The sequence below is a fragment of the Canis lupus genome, chromosome 5 (assembly GCF_048164855.1).
Source record: "Canis lupus baileyi chromosome 5, mCanLup2.hap1, whole genome shotgun sequence".
Classification (NCBI taxonomy): Eukaryota; Metazoa; Chordata; class Mammalia; order Carnivora; family Canidae; genus Canis; species Canis lupus.
In genome coordinates, this window is record NC_132842.1 from 47,711,023 (window position 1) to 47,724,059 (window position 13,037).

The 13,037-nt window shown below is 35.8% G+C and overlaps 1 protein-coding gene and 1 non-coding gene across 28 annotated transcripts in view; both read right to left on the reverse strand.

Moving 5' to 3' along the window:
- Window positions 1-13,037, reverse strand: part of PDE4D (phosphodiesterase 4D) — a 1,448,272-nt gene that overhangs the window by 1,201,320 nt on the left and 233,915 nt on the right. The gene's annotated exons all lie outside the window — the stretch shown is intronic.
- Window positions 5,919-6,021, reverse strand: LOC140634513 (U6 spliceosomal RNA). Its single transcript, XR_012031960.1, has one exon. It is a non-coding gene; the product is annotated as a U6 spliceosomal RNA (small nuclear RNA).

The window sequence follows — 13,037 nt, forward strand, 5'->3', positions numbered from 1 at the left end:
AACCCAGACCATCCTGGAGCTCTGTGTAGGAAAGGCGCCCCCTTCAGGCATGAAAGCACCAAGGGCCGCCTTTAGCTTATATTTGTACAATGATTCTGTGGGTTCTCTTCAAAGATAGAACTAAAGTTCTTATTTTAAAGTTCTTATTTATCCCATGCTCCAAGCACTTAGTGTCTGGTACGTGGGAGGCAATCAATAAATGTAGAATACAAAAATTAGTAAATTTAATTCCTTCAATCTAGAATGGGCCACTCTTTCCTTTTTCACTACACACACTCAGATTTTTAAATATAAAAATCCTACCCAGCTCAAATGCCTTGCTTACAGCAGTATCTAATCTTACCTCATTTTCCCACCGTACAGGAAATTTTTATCCTTTCCCTATCATTCATATCCCTCCAGCTTCTAAAATGGTTTCAAATGGCTGAATTCCTAAATCAGTTATTGCCCATAGCCTTCATTGGCCAACCTCTAGGTATTCTATGTGATTATTGCTATTTGTGTACCTTTCCTTTATGTGTAAGCTCCTAGAGGGAGAGGTCTGACTCTATCACCCCATGTAGGAGGCCTTCAGCATTCTAAGGGAGCATATGTTTGTTGGTTTAGCAAGAACTTTTTCTGCATCAATAATGTGCCTGACACTAAACAAAATTTTAATTAAATGAAGTTCTATTTCTAGAAGTAATAGAAATATTCCAATGGAATAGGGTCTACTTCTACAACCTTGTGTCCTGCTAACACTGTGCTGTGTTTCCTCAAAGGTTACTGACACTCAGGACATCCTGACACTAACTACTCCATGTATATTTTTTCTCTCAAACTGCCAAGCACCATTTTCCTCTCATCAGTCTTCTTCCAGGATAACATCATAAATGGCATGGATCCTTCATCTCTATCTTACATGAAATACACTTAGAGTAAGAGATTAAATGATGGCCTACTCCATAATGCTGGACAACTTCTACTTTTGACCTCTAAAATCCCGCTACACATTTATGAGTTTTCGTCAATCCCCGGGGAGGAGATTCCTTGATTAAAATGCAAATGTGCTTTATTAACTTCAGAAGTTTCAGGTTTCTTTATTTGGTTTTCCATATCTCAAACAAAACAAAAACAAAATGAAAAGTGCATTAAAGGCACAGCTTTTAGCACATTGCTAGGAACATAGGAAGAATTGGGCTAAAAATAGTTAATTGGTAAAACATATATGCAAAGAAGTGTTCTAACTATGTAACTGGGAATGCCGTTTCAGAGACCACCCTCGTGTACTCAGAGATTTCAAAACCCAACACTCAGAAAAGTTTATTTCAAAAAGTTTGAGAGTCATGCTGAGGAGTCTATAGCTAGCATTTTATGTTTTAATTTTGAAGTTTCTCATTTATAAGGAATCGTTCATATTTTCTCCAGAGAGCATAAAGTATTTTTGTTACTTTCAATCCCACATCAAATTGATTTTATTCTTGACACTGCAACCGTAATTGCAACTAGAACATTGAGGATCACAGTGGGATAGGAGTATTTCACTAGAGCATTTCATAGTCACCAGATTATGTCACATATGTACCTTGTATTTCTAAGAATTCATTCCACAGAATCATCTTATGGATTGCTAATTTCATAATAAACTAAAGCCGCTGATTTACCTAAGAGAAAACATACAAGCAACACGTATAATTATATTTGAATCAATAGCTGCTAGGCCTACTAAAATCTTCCCCCTGACTCACATCGAAGACACACACTGTATCACTAGGTTTCTGCAACTAAAAGAAGATTCTTCTAAATGCATACAATCTAAGAATCAGTCATCTTACTTTCATGTCTTTCTGCAGAGAGGTTTCACAAAAAACGTTTTAGAAACGTTTATGTTAAAATTTGTCGGTTACTGAAAATGCTGACAAAATCCAATGTAGGCTGTGTCAGAAACTTCTCAAAGACCCAAAGAAACATAAAAGCATGCAAAGTCCATTAGAACTGCATTAAATGTGTCCACAGAAGCTCAAAATAAGCATGACATGCTGCCCTAATTGGAAAAAAAAATCTGGCATAAATTTCAGAAGATTTGAGTGATCTAGAAATGATTATAACCTCTCACCATCTGTCTCTTCTAATATCTCCATTCCTAAATTCTGTTCTGTTTTTCTCATGACAGCCCCAAAGTAGAGAGCCTGCTTCGAAGGTTATCAGTTATTTCCCCAACCCTGTAGGGCAGACTTCCCTACTACTAAAATAGCAATAAAAAATAACTCTTGCCTACCAATTACTGAGATGGTTATAGAATCTCCTATTGGACCATCCTCTAGTTAAATGTTTAAAACTCAATTAAAATGCAAATTAACAGTAGACAATGCAGCAGTTATGGCTACAGCATGACAAGAGAAAAAAGTCAGCTCCATACAAGAATGCAAATTTTTGGAACTGTAATTAAATGTGTAGTTATTTCCATTTTCAGAACTTTTTATGGCCTGAAAAGGATGAGAAATCCCCAGCTAAAATAGTGTTTCCAATTCATCCAAAAAAATGTTACTTTAGAGACACCACAATTTTGGCATTACATCTTTTAATTTAATGCCACTGAATTTACTTTTAGGTGTGTTAATGTACCAAAACTCTCTGAATTCTTTTGGGAAAAATGAATAGCACTTGGTATAGTAATTTACTAATGAAGAAGAAAGATGTCTCTTAATATGTTTACAGATGATTGTTGAATCATAAAGTGACCTGTATCTGCCCGTCTCATATGTATGAGTCGGATGATATCTATTAGTGACTTGAGTAAAACACACTGCATAGAGAACTTATGCTTATTTTATCTGGCCGGCCATTTCACAGGACAGTGGCCCAGGGACAGGTGGGGTGGAAGGAAGTGAAATATAAACCAGAGAAGACCAGGGGTGCCTGGGTGGCTCAGTTGGTTGAGCATTTGACTCCTGATCTTCGTTTGAGTCTTAATCTCTGGGTCGTGAGTTCAAACCCCACATTGGGCTCCACACTGGCCATGGAGCCTACTTTTAAAAAAAAGAGAGAGAGAAAGAGAGAGAGAGAGAGAGAGAGAGAGAGGGAGAAAGCCAAAAGCAATAAGAATATAAAGGAAGGACGAAGTACCAGAGGGAATCATATGAGAAGCAGATAATTATAAATCATAACAGAATGGAGACTGAATCACATTCTGAAGAATTCAAGGAGACAAGTATGAGCAAGGAAAAGAAGAGATTGACGATTGGTGATTATTAAGAAATAACATACCTAATAAGAAATGACTGTGGAAGAGCAGAAAATAATGGTTTGTCAAAACAGAATAACCCATATTTGAAAAAAGCTATACATTCACATGCAAAAATATACATATAGAATGACTAATGGGAGAGTATTTAGACACAAACCAAAGACATAATGATTTATTCAAAATGTTATTTCTCCCTATGTATTCATGGTTACAAAAAAAGAAAGCACAGACTAACAACACAAACAGAAAAATAGTAAGTGCTGTAACTTAAGGAAAGAGGCCTGAATGTTTGCTAAAGAACAAAATGTTCTGCACTGTCTTGAAGGGATGTGAGGAAGAATCAGAAATTGTTAGCATCCTGTTGCTGGGTCTCCCGCTGGTCCAAAGAGCAGCATCTTTAATGAGCAATGACCTGGGTACTGACTCAACATCTTGACATGGCCACAAACCATCTTGACATTGCCAACCTCCATTAGAGTCTAGTAATATTGGTTCCAGTCTTGTATATTTTCAGGGAAGGAGGAAACACGTTAATCATCTGCTTTCTTCAGCTGTAGTTTAAAGCAATGACAGTCCAAAAATAAAAGCCAACTATATGCCACTGATTAATTATCAAACTACTCATGCGATCTCCTATTCAGGTAATATCAGTGTAAGATTTCAATTGCCCATGGAGGTCTTTGCACAAAATAACCAGTGTCAAAGATTATCACTTGATTCCATAGAAAACTTTATTTCTCTGAATTAAAAACAAAAAATAGAATTAAAAATACCTATACACACAAAAAGACTGTTATGAGAGATAAGAATAAAATCCTTAGACAAAGAAAAGATCATGCTAATCATTAAGAAAATCCTAAAACCCTGAAAGACAAAGGCATGAACATCAGGTTTCTAAATTTCATCCTCATAAGTCATCTAAGACATGCAGACTAACGCAATCATCTCCATCTAAAATTGCAAAACCAGAGATAATAGTAAGTAAGTTTGGCAAGTGGACAATGAGACAAGCATACCTATATATCTCTACTGATAGAAAACTGCCGTTTTGGAAAGCAATTTGGAAGAGTGTTTGACCTGGCAGTTTCATAGCTGGGAATCTATTCTAAGGGAATATTCCAAAATGCAGATAAAAATGTTTGCACACAGATTTTCCTTAAAGAAATGTATATTATTTTATATAAGTGTCCAACAGTGAAAGAATGATTAATTATGATACGCTCCTATTGCACAGACAGCATTTTTAGCTTTGCAGGAAAACATTTCAATAAATGCTAAGTACAATAACAGGATTCAACATTTTACATTAGGTAGGCATCACACACATGGTGTGTGTTCAGGTCTCTACCCCCCCACACACACATAGAAAATCACATATTGACATATTGAAGTAACAATCTCTATAAAGACATATCATTTTTCTTTTTTTTTGACATATTTTTTCATATCACCTTTTCATCTCTTCATCATTCAAGAAATAAAATTTTCACCATTTTCATCATTCAAGGAATAAAATTTTCTCAGGAAAGCTGTTGAACTATTCCTTCAGCTACCCTAGTTGAAGAGTGATTAAAAAGATTCCTGAACATTGACTACCACTCGACATTGATTTTTTCTTAAAATATTAAGCAGACAAATGGAATTCCTGCACTCATTTTTAATATGTAATTATATGACAATATGTTTATGTGATGCTTTGGAAAAGGCAGTGATAAATCCAAATACAAAATCACAACAGAAGAGTTTCCAAGATAAAAGAGAAAAAAATGTCAACATTTGGAGAATTATTAAAATTGAGGAATGTGATTTTAATTAAATTATATCTAATTCTGCCTCTTTTCTAATTTCTAACTTTGAAAATATAACTCTAAGTAGTTCTATTAAAATGGACTTCTTGAGGTCAAATGGTATCTTTTTAAAATTTTAGTTGTTTAGAAATATTATAATCTGTACAATTATAATTTATCACATTTACTAGCTTTTATTCTTTGATGCTACCTACATTTCCTCATTTTTATATTTATCCTCAAAAATTGTTTTAAACATAAGAAAGCTAAATTCAGAGCCAGGTGTCTATTTCCATTTGATTAAAAAAGACCCTGATCTCTAGGGCACCTGGTGGCTCTTGATTTCAGCTCAGGTCATGATCCTGAGATCATGAAATAGATCCACACTTTGGGCTCCAAGCTGAGCATGAAGTCTGCCAGGGATTCTCTTTCTCCCTTTCTCTCTGCCCCTCCCCGCTTTTACTTGCTGTCACTCTCTCTTAAAAAACAAACAAACAAACAAACAAAAAACGCCCTGATTGAGTAATAGGTGCCTTAATAAATAGGGACTGAAGGGCAGTCCGGGTGACTCAGTGGTTTACTGGTTTACCCAGGATCGAGTCCCATGTCGGGCTCCCTGCATGGAGCCTGCTTCTCCCTCTGCCTTTGTCTCTGCCTCTCTCTCTCTCCCTCCTCTCTGTGTATTCTCATGAATAAATAAAATCTTTAAAAATAAATCAATAAATAAGGACTGAAATGTCAAAATACTACATAATTTTTGGTTCTTAAATAATGAAGAACTCAAATGTTTCTACTATTATTTTCAATGTTCTAAATGTTCTCAATGTTTCTAGCATTATTTCAGAGTTAAGGCAAATTATCAAAAGCTGAAATTTGTTCAAATATTTTTCTAGGAAAATTTGAAACAGAGCAAAGAAGAATACACTTTTATACATGTTGTCCTTGCACAGGGGCCATGCTAACCTTCTCTATATCATTCCAACTTTAATATATGCTGCCGAAGCGAGCGTGGCTACACTTCTATAAAATGAGGAGTATTCTTATCCCCAATGCAGCTGTTATTAACATTTTTAAATGTTCAAGTAAATGACAATGCAAAATAGACTCATAAATCCCGATAGTGTAATTGTGCCATATAGGAACACCGATGTAACTCACATTGTCCTGACAACATACAACATTTCCATCTCTTTAGAATGTTCTCTCAAGTCTCATTCTCATCTATCTTACTTCACAGAGGCAATTATCATTTTTTTTTAAGTTTACATTGGTTTTGGTCTAGAACTTCCTGAAAATGACGTAAGATGTATTGGTTCTTTTGCTCAGCATTGTATAAGACTCATCCAAGTTGTTTTGAGTATCAATAGCTCATTCATTTTTACCGCTGAGTAGTACTCCATTGTACAACTATACCAAAATGGGTTTATTCATTCTCCTGTTGATAAATGTGTGAGCTGGTTCCGGCTCAGGGCTATAATGAATAAAACTGCTACAATCAATCTTAACAAGTCATTCTTACACATGAATTTGTATTTCTTCTGGGTAAACTTTAATCTTAAGCACAGACCTCTTTCCAAATTAGTTTTACCATTTAATACCAGCAATGTAGGAGAGAGAGTTCAGTGGCTCCAATCTTCACCAACATTTGGGTTTGATATTTTTAATTGCGGCCATGCTAGTGGGTGTATAATATTATTTCAATATCCTTATAAATACATTTCCTTGAAGGTTAAAAATATTAAGCACTCTTTACTGTGTTCACTGACCATTCATATATGTATCTCTGTAAAGTGTTCATTGACATACTTTGAAAATTTTTATCTTTTTCTTATTGAGTACAGAGTTCTTTTTTATGTAATAATGATCTGATGCTTTGTCAGACATACTTTACAAATATTTTCAGTTTTTTGGTGGCATGCTTACTCATTTACTTAATTTTGTATTTAATGATCAGTCTAATACATCAATTTTTATGGTTATTATTTTCTAATATATCAATTTTATGGTTATTATTTTCTGCGTCTTATCAAAGAAATATTGGCCTACTCTTGTCTTAGTTCAGGTTGGTCTAACAAAATACCAGAGAATGGGTAGCTTATAAACAACAGAAATTTCTCACTGTTCTAGAGGTGGGTAAGTAGGAGATGAAAGTGCTAGAAGATTGAGTGTCCAGTGAGGGTCTGCTTCCTTTTTCCTTTTCATAGGCAGCTATCTCTTGGCTGTGTTCTTACACATGACAGAAGGGGAGAATTATGGTCTCTTCAGCCTCTTAGAAGGGCACTAATCCCGTTTATGATGGCTCCACCTTCAGGACCTAATCCTCTCCCACAGGCCGAATCTCCTAAAACCATTACATTTAGGGTTATATTTTAATATCTGAATTTTGGGAAGACACAAACATACTACCCGTCTTGACCACCAATTTGAAAAATATTATCCTACATTTTCTTCTAGTGTTTCTTCTTACATCTGTGACTATGAATTAATTTTTGTTTATGACTTGAAGTAGGAGTGAAGATTCATTTTTTTTTCCTATATGGATATCCAATTGTCCCAAGACTGTCTGTAAATAACACTTTGCATTCCCTCTGTTAACTGTTTTGATATCTTGAAAAAATCAATTTACTATATAAATATGTGTCTATTTCTGAATTATATTATGTTCTCTTTACATGTCTATACCTTCATCAGAATCTCACCATCTTAATCACTATGCTTTTATATAAAGTCTAAAGTCAAGTAGAACTTTTTCAAGATTATTTTAACTACTCTAGATTCTTTCCTTTTTCATATAAATTTCAAGATAAGCTTGTCAATTCCAATGACATAGAAGCCTCCTGAGATGAAAATTAAGATTTCAATCCAGAGATTAATTCAGGGAAAACTGACATTTAACAATACTGAGTCCTCCAATCCACAAACATGGTATTTCTGTCCTTTTATTTAGGTCTGCTTTCATTTCTCTCAGTAATACCTTGTAGTTTTCTGTGTAGAGTTTCTGCTCATGTTTTATTGAATTTACTTCTAAATATTTTAGTTTTTGATGCTACTATAAATGGAATTTTAAATTTTTTACTTACAACTGTATATTGCAAGTATTTATAAATAAAATGAATTCAGACAGACTTGAATTCTGAAACCCCCCTCACTTATCAGTTCAAGTCACTTCCTCTGAAATTATTCCTTATGATTACCGATGTGCACTTTCCTGTCACCCATGAATAAAGACCACTTTATTTTTTTTCCTTTCCAAACTATGCCTTTTAATTCTCTTCTCGCAAAGTTGCACTGGCTAGGAGCTCTAGTGAAATAGCGAACAGAAAGAAGTAAGACGAAAGCTATTGTTGTGTTCCTAGTCTTAGGGGGAGAACACTCTTTCACCTTTAAGTACAATGTTATCTATAGGCTTGAACAATGTTTTCTGTTGTTGTTTAGAGAGGGTTTTATCAAATATTCCTACAGATAATTCTTTATTGGGGTGCAGGTGTCCTGTCCTTTGGAGAATGTTTAGTGGCATTCCTAGTTTCTACCAACTAGACAGTAGTAATACGTTCTCCTCATTGTCACAACCAAAAAATGCCTCCAAACATTTGTTCTGGGGTCAAAACTGCCCTTGTTTGAGAACCACTGAGTTAAACTGATGCAGTAGGTAAGACATGGGAAAATGTAGTTCACTTCATCAGAGCAATCTTCAGTTAGCTCACAAGAGGATGCTTGTGTTTTCCGAACTGCATGCTCAGTTGCTTGAGTCCACTGTCTACTTATACCTGTCAGCCCATTAAGAGAGGATCTGACCATTATTCTAGTTGCTATGCCTATACAGAACCCCAACACTGAGCTTCAGGTCCCCCAAGATATGGCAGTATTTCCCTGGGGAGGGAGTATTCTTAGGCCTCCAGGCTTTCCAGGTCCCTCAGAGATGGCAAAGAATGACAACAGTCTTATTTACCTCTCCATTGTGTATTTTTTTTCTTGAAGAGTCAGAGCCAAGGCCTTGAGGGATTTTCTCACCTTCAATGAAAGTGATCATTCTTTAAAATGACTCAGTTAATTCGCTTTTTAAAGAGCCATATTCTCTTTCTCTCTTTCATTCTCTCACTCTCCTCTCCCTCTTTCCCTCTTTTTCTAGCAAGTGTCATAAATGCTTTTCAAATTTAACAAACTGTAACAAACTAGATGACCTGCACAATGACCAATGTTTCCAATCTCTTTGATACATGCTATTGCAAAGGTCTGAGTGTCTCTGCCTCCCTCTGTCTCTCCTGAATAAACAAAATCTTAATAAAAAGAAAAAAAGGTAATAAAAGCTACAGCATGGAGAAATAGAAATCTTTAGAGTTTTCTAAAATTCACTAGGAATTGAACTGGTTAACATAGATGGGGGCACAGTACTCTATGAAACTTTAAGTGTAGTGAATGAAAAATAAGTAGTTAGATGGAAATTAACATGTCTAGAAGCGCAGCATAGGGTCCACATATGTTAGAAATCTGAACACTATTTCAAATGCATCACCAAAATGATGTTTTTAACTACTCTGTCTTCTGGGAAAATTATTTTCCAGGATATTGTACCTCCCATTGTGTAATGAAAACAAGGTTGCAATTATTGAAATACACCTCATAAGAAAGTTGCCGATATTATTCTATAACCAAGGTCAATAGGTTCACTTTCATATAGATGGCCAGAGCAGGATTAATTGTCAGAGAACTTCTATGCCAAGCCGCTTATGCAGAAAATGCCAATAATAAGATTCTATTGTGGAAATTTTAACACAATCTAGCTTCAATGTATGCTTAATTGGGAATATCCAGGGAAGACACATCTTCAAGATGTTCCATGTGTGAAGCCCACTCAATAGCAAATGGCTCGTTTATATGGATGTGATTAACAAACTGCCAAGGCATTCAGCTATAAAGTAAGGTTTCCAGCCAGTTCAAATGTATATTCAAAATAACATACTCCTTAGAGTATCAAGCTCTTTTTGTATCTGAATTTCAGATAATCCCTCTCCTGCAAAAACTATGAATTCTTTATTTGGCCATGGTTTATATGTCACTGGACAATCTTTTGTTATCTTTCTTCAACAAACATCTACCAATAAAACACAAGCAAATTATAGGCAAAATCTCAATGAAGTGATTAGGTACCAAAAATTCATTTGCTTTCAATGTGTTATTTTTCCTTAATGTCTCCTGTTTATTACTAACTGCCTCCCAATCAACTAACATGAATGTGTTTATCTAAAAGGTCAGAGAACTTACCTTCATAGCCATTTAGAAGAAAAAAAAATCTTCCCACTTGTTCAAAAATGACATATAAATACATTCCTAAAGCATTTGCTAACAAATGTATTCCTCTCCAATTTGATTTTGAAAAAAAATACACAACTGAAAATTACACACAGAGAATACTTAAAATAAATCATAACTACAGAACAATTACTATATCTGGATATATAATTAGGTGACTAATTATTTTGAAAATGCAATTGCACACTCTAATAGATATTCAATAACCTCCACCATTATCCCTCCCACTCCAACCCCTCAACTTCTTCCTGTGTTTTTCATGTCAATTTTAGCTCACATATCATCTTTTTCCTCTATTAAGAACAATTTGTTGAATGGTTTCATCTCTTTAATACATGCAATTCAATTACATCTTCTTGTTAATATATCTAACAGTGAAGATGACTTGTGCAAATTGTCTGACCCTTTCATCTTCTACCTGTGTGACCTTTGCAGTCAGTGGTATAAAGGAAATTCTTGTTCTCTAATTGTGTCATCTATCACAATAAGAAAAATATACCACAAAGATGGAAGACTAGGGAATATATTACAGTGGATTCAAAAACAATGCAACTCTGTTACATTTATCTGGGATTGAGGATGCCATGTAACATTTCTCCTTGGAGTACCAAAGAATCAGACCAGGGGAGTTGATAGAAGCTCAAAATGCAACTGAGGGGGAAGTAGCTTAAATAAAGATTGTCAGAAATGGTAATTAAAATGGAAATAATGTCCACTAAATTATAAACCGAACACTGAAGTTTTCACCACAATTATGGTAGAAAAGGATCTTAACAAGGAAAATCTGCTCAGCCTATATATCACTCAAAATTGAATAGAAAAAAAGATTTTTCAAGCATTTCCAGGGAAAGAGAATACTGTTCCAAAAATTCAAAGCAAACCTCTGAAAAATCTCTTACTGCAGAATCCAAAAGAAAATTTCAGAAAACAATTTGACATCCTTATTTTGGACAAAGGAAACAGGGTGAAATGAAGAGAATTCCAGGCAAGATTAAAAAAAAAAAAAAAGTCAATAGTGTGAAATGAGAAGAAGAAAGCATATTATAAACAACAACAACAACCATCAAGAAACTAAAAAAAGAGTAAAAGAACTGATACTGAAGGTGGTAGATTTAATCATTATTTAACTGTTCTAGAAGATCTCAGAAGGAGAAACAAAAAGGAAACTGTGGTAGAAAAGAAATTGAATAATAAAGACTAGAGAGTTAACATGCACTAATCCATGTTTCTGGAAGAGAAGCCAGAGAAATAGGAACCACCATCAAAAATATAGTCTTAGAAAATCTTGATCTCAGAAAGACAAGTTACATGGCTTCAGGAAAAATATAAATGAATAAAGATCTAAAACTTAATAAAACTGACAACTTTAGATTAGTAAATATGGTGGGGAGGGGAATCCTGCAAGATTCTAGGCAAAATTAAATATGCCTACAAAAATAATTAAATATGCTAGTTTGGTGACAACGTCAACATAGCTGAATGAGAGTTTTCTATGGTCTTCCTCCCAAAAAATACCAATTTTGAAAATAAACTAGGGATGAAAGAACCTTTGTGAAAGTTTGGGAGTCCAGTGGAGAAGATCTAGCACACAGCTAGAGAAAAAAATTGGAGATTGGACACACTGAAAAGGTAAGAGGAACAGTTTCACTTTCCCCACATCACTGCTCCCTCAGTGCAAAGTGAGTATAACTCCACATGAGAGAATTTCTGAGCCCATGATCTCTCCCATAGAGCAATGTGACAGTATATGAGCACCTGTTTTGCCCAGCTGTGCAGGATGCTGTCAAACTGACCCACTTCTTTCTTACCCCATCCAGAATACTGAGATGGGAACTGCAACACTTGGGGGCAGCAAGAGGCTGGCAGGCCAGAATGACAATTGAAAGCTCAAAGTGCATCAAAGGTCCTAAAATCACTTTACAGACTCCATCAGGAAGCCCATCCATGAGCAGCTGGAGATGCCTCACCTGTGAATTCCCCAACTAAACCACTAGCACCCACAATGCTCCTCAAACCTAATCCACATATACTCCCATCTCAGGGCCAGCTGGCTACGTGTGTGCTCCCAAGAGTGAGAGTAGTGAGAATGAGGTTTGCAGACAACCAGCAAGCACAGCAGAGAGCTGACCTGATTCTGCAGGATGAGGAGACGATTACCACAACAATTCTAAGAAAGAAGAATAGAGCTGAAGGCATCACACCCCCTGATTTCAAACTATATTACAAAGCTTTCCTAATAAAAACAGCATGGTACTGGGGCTGCTGGGTGGTTCAGAGGGTTAAGCATTTGCCTTTGGCTCTGGTCATGATCCCAAGGTCCTGGGATCAAGCCCAGCATCCAGCTCCCTGCTCGGCAGGACATCTACTTCTTCTTCTCCCTCTGTGCCTCCCCATCATTTGTGTTTGCTCACTTGCTCTCTCTCTCAAAATAAATAAATAAAATCTTAAAAACAAAAAACAGGGATCCCTGGGTGGCTCAGCGGTTTAGCGCAGCCTTCTGCCCAGGGCGTCATCCTGGAGTCCCAGGATCGAGTCCCACATCAGGCCCCCTTCATGGAGCCTGCTTCTCCCTCTGCCTGTGTCTCTGCCTCTCTGTCTTTCATGAATAAATAAATAAAATCTTAAGAAAAAACAAACAAACAAACAAACAGAGGTGCCTGGGTGGCTCAGCTGGTTAAGTGTCTGCCTTTGGCTCAGGTCATAATCTCAGGGTC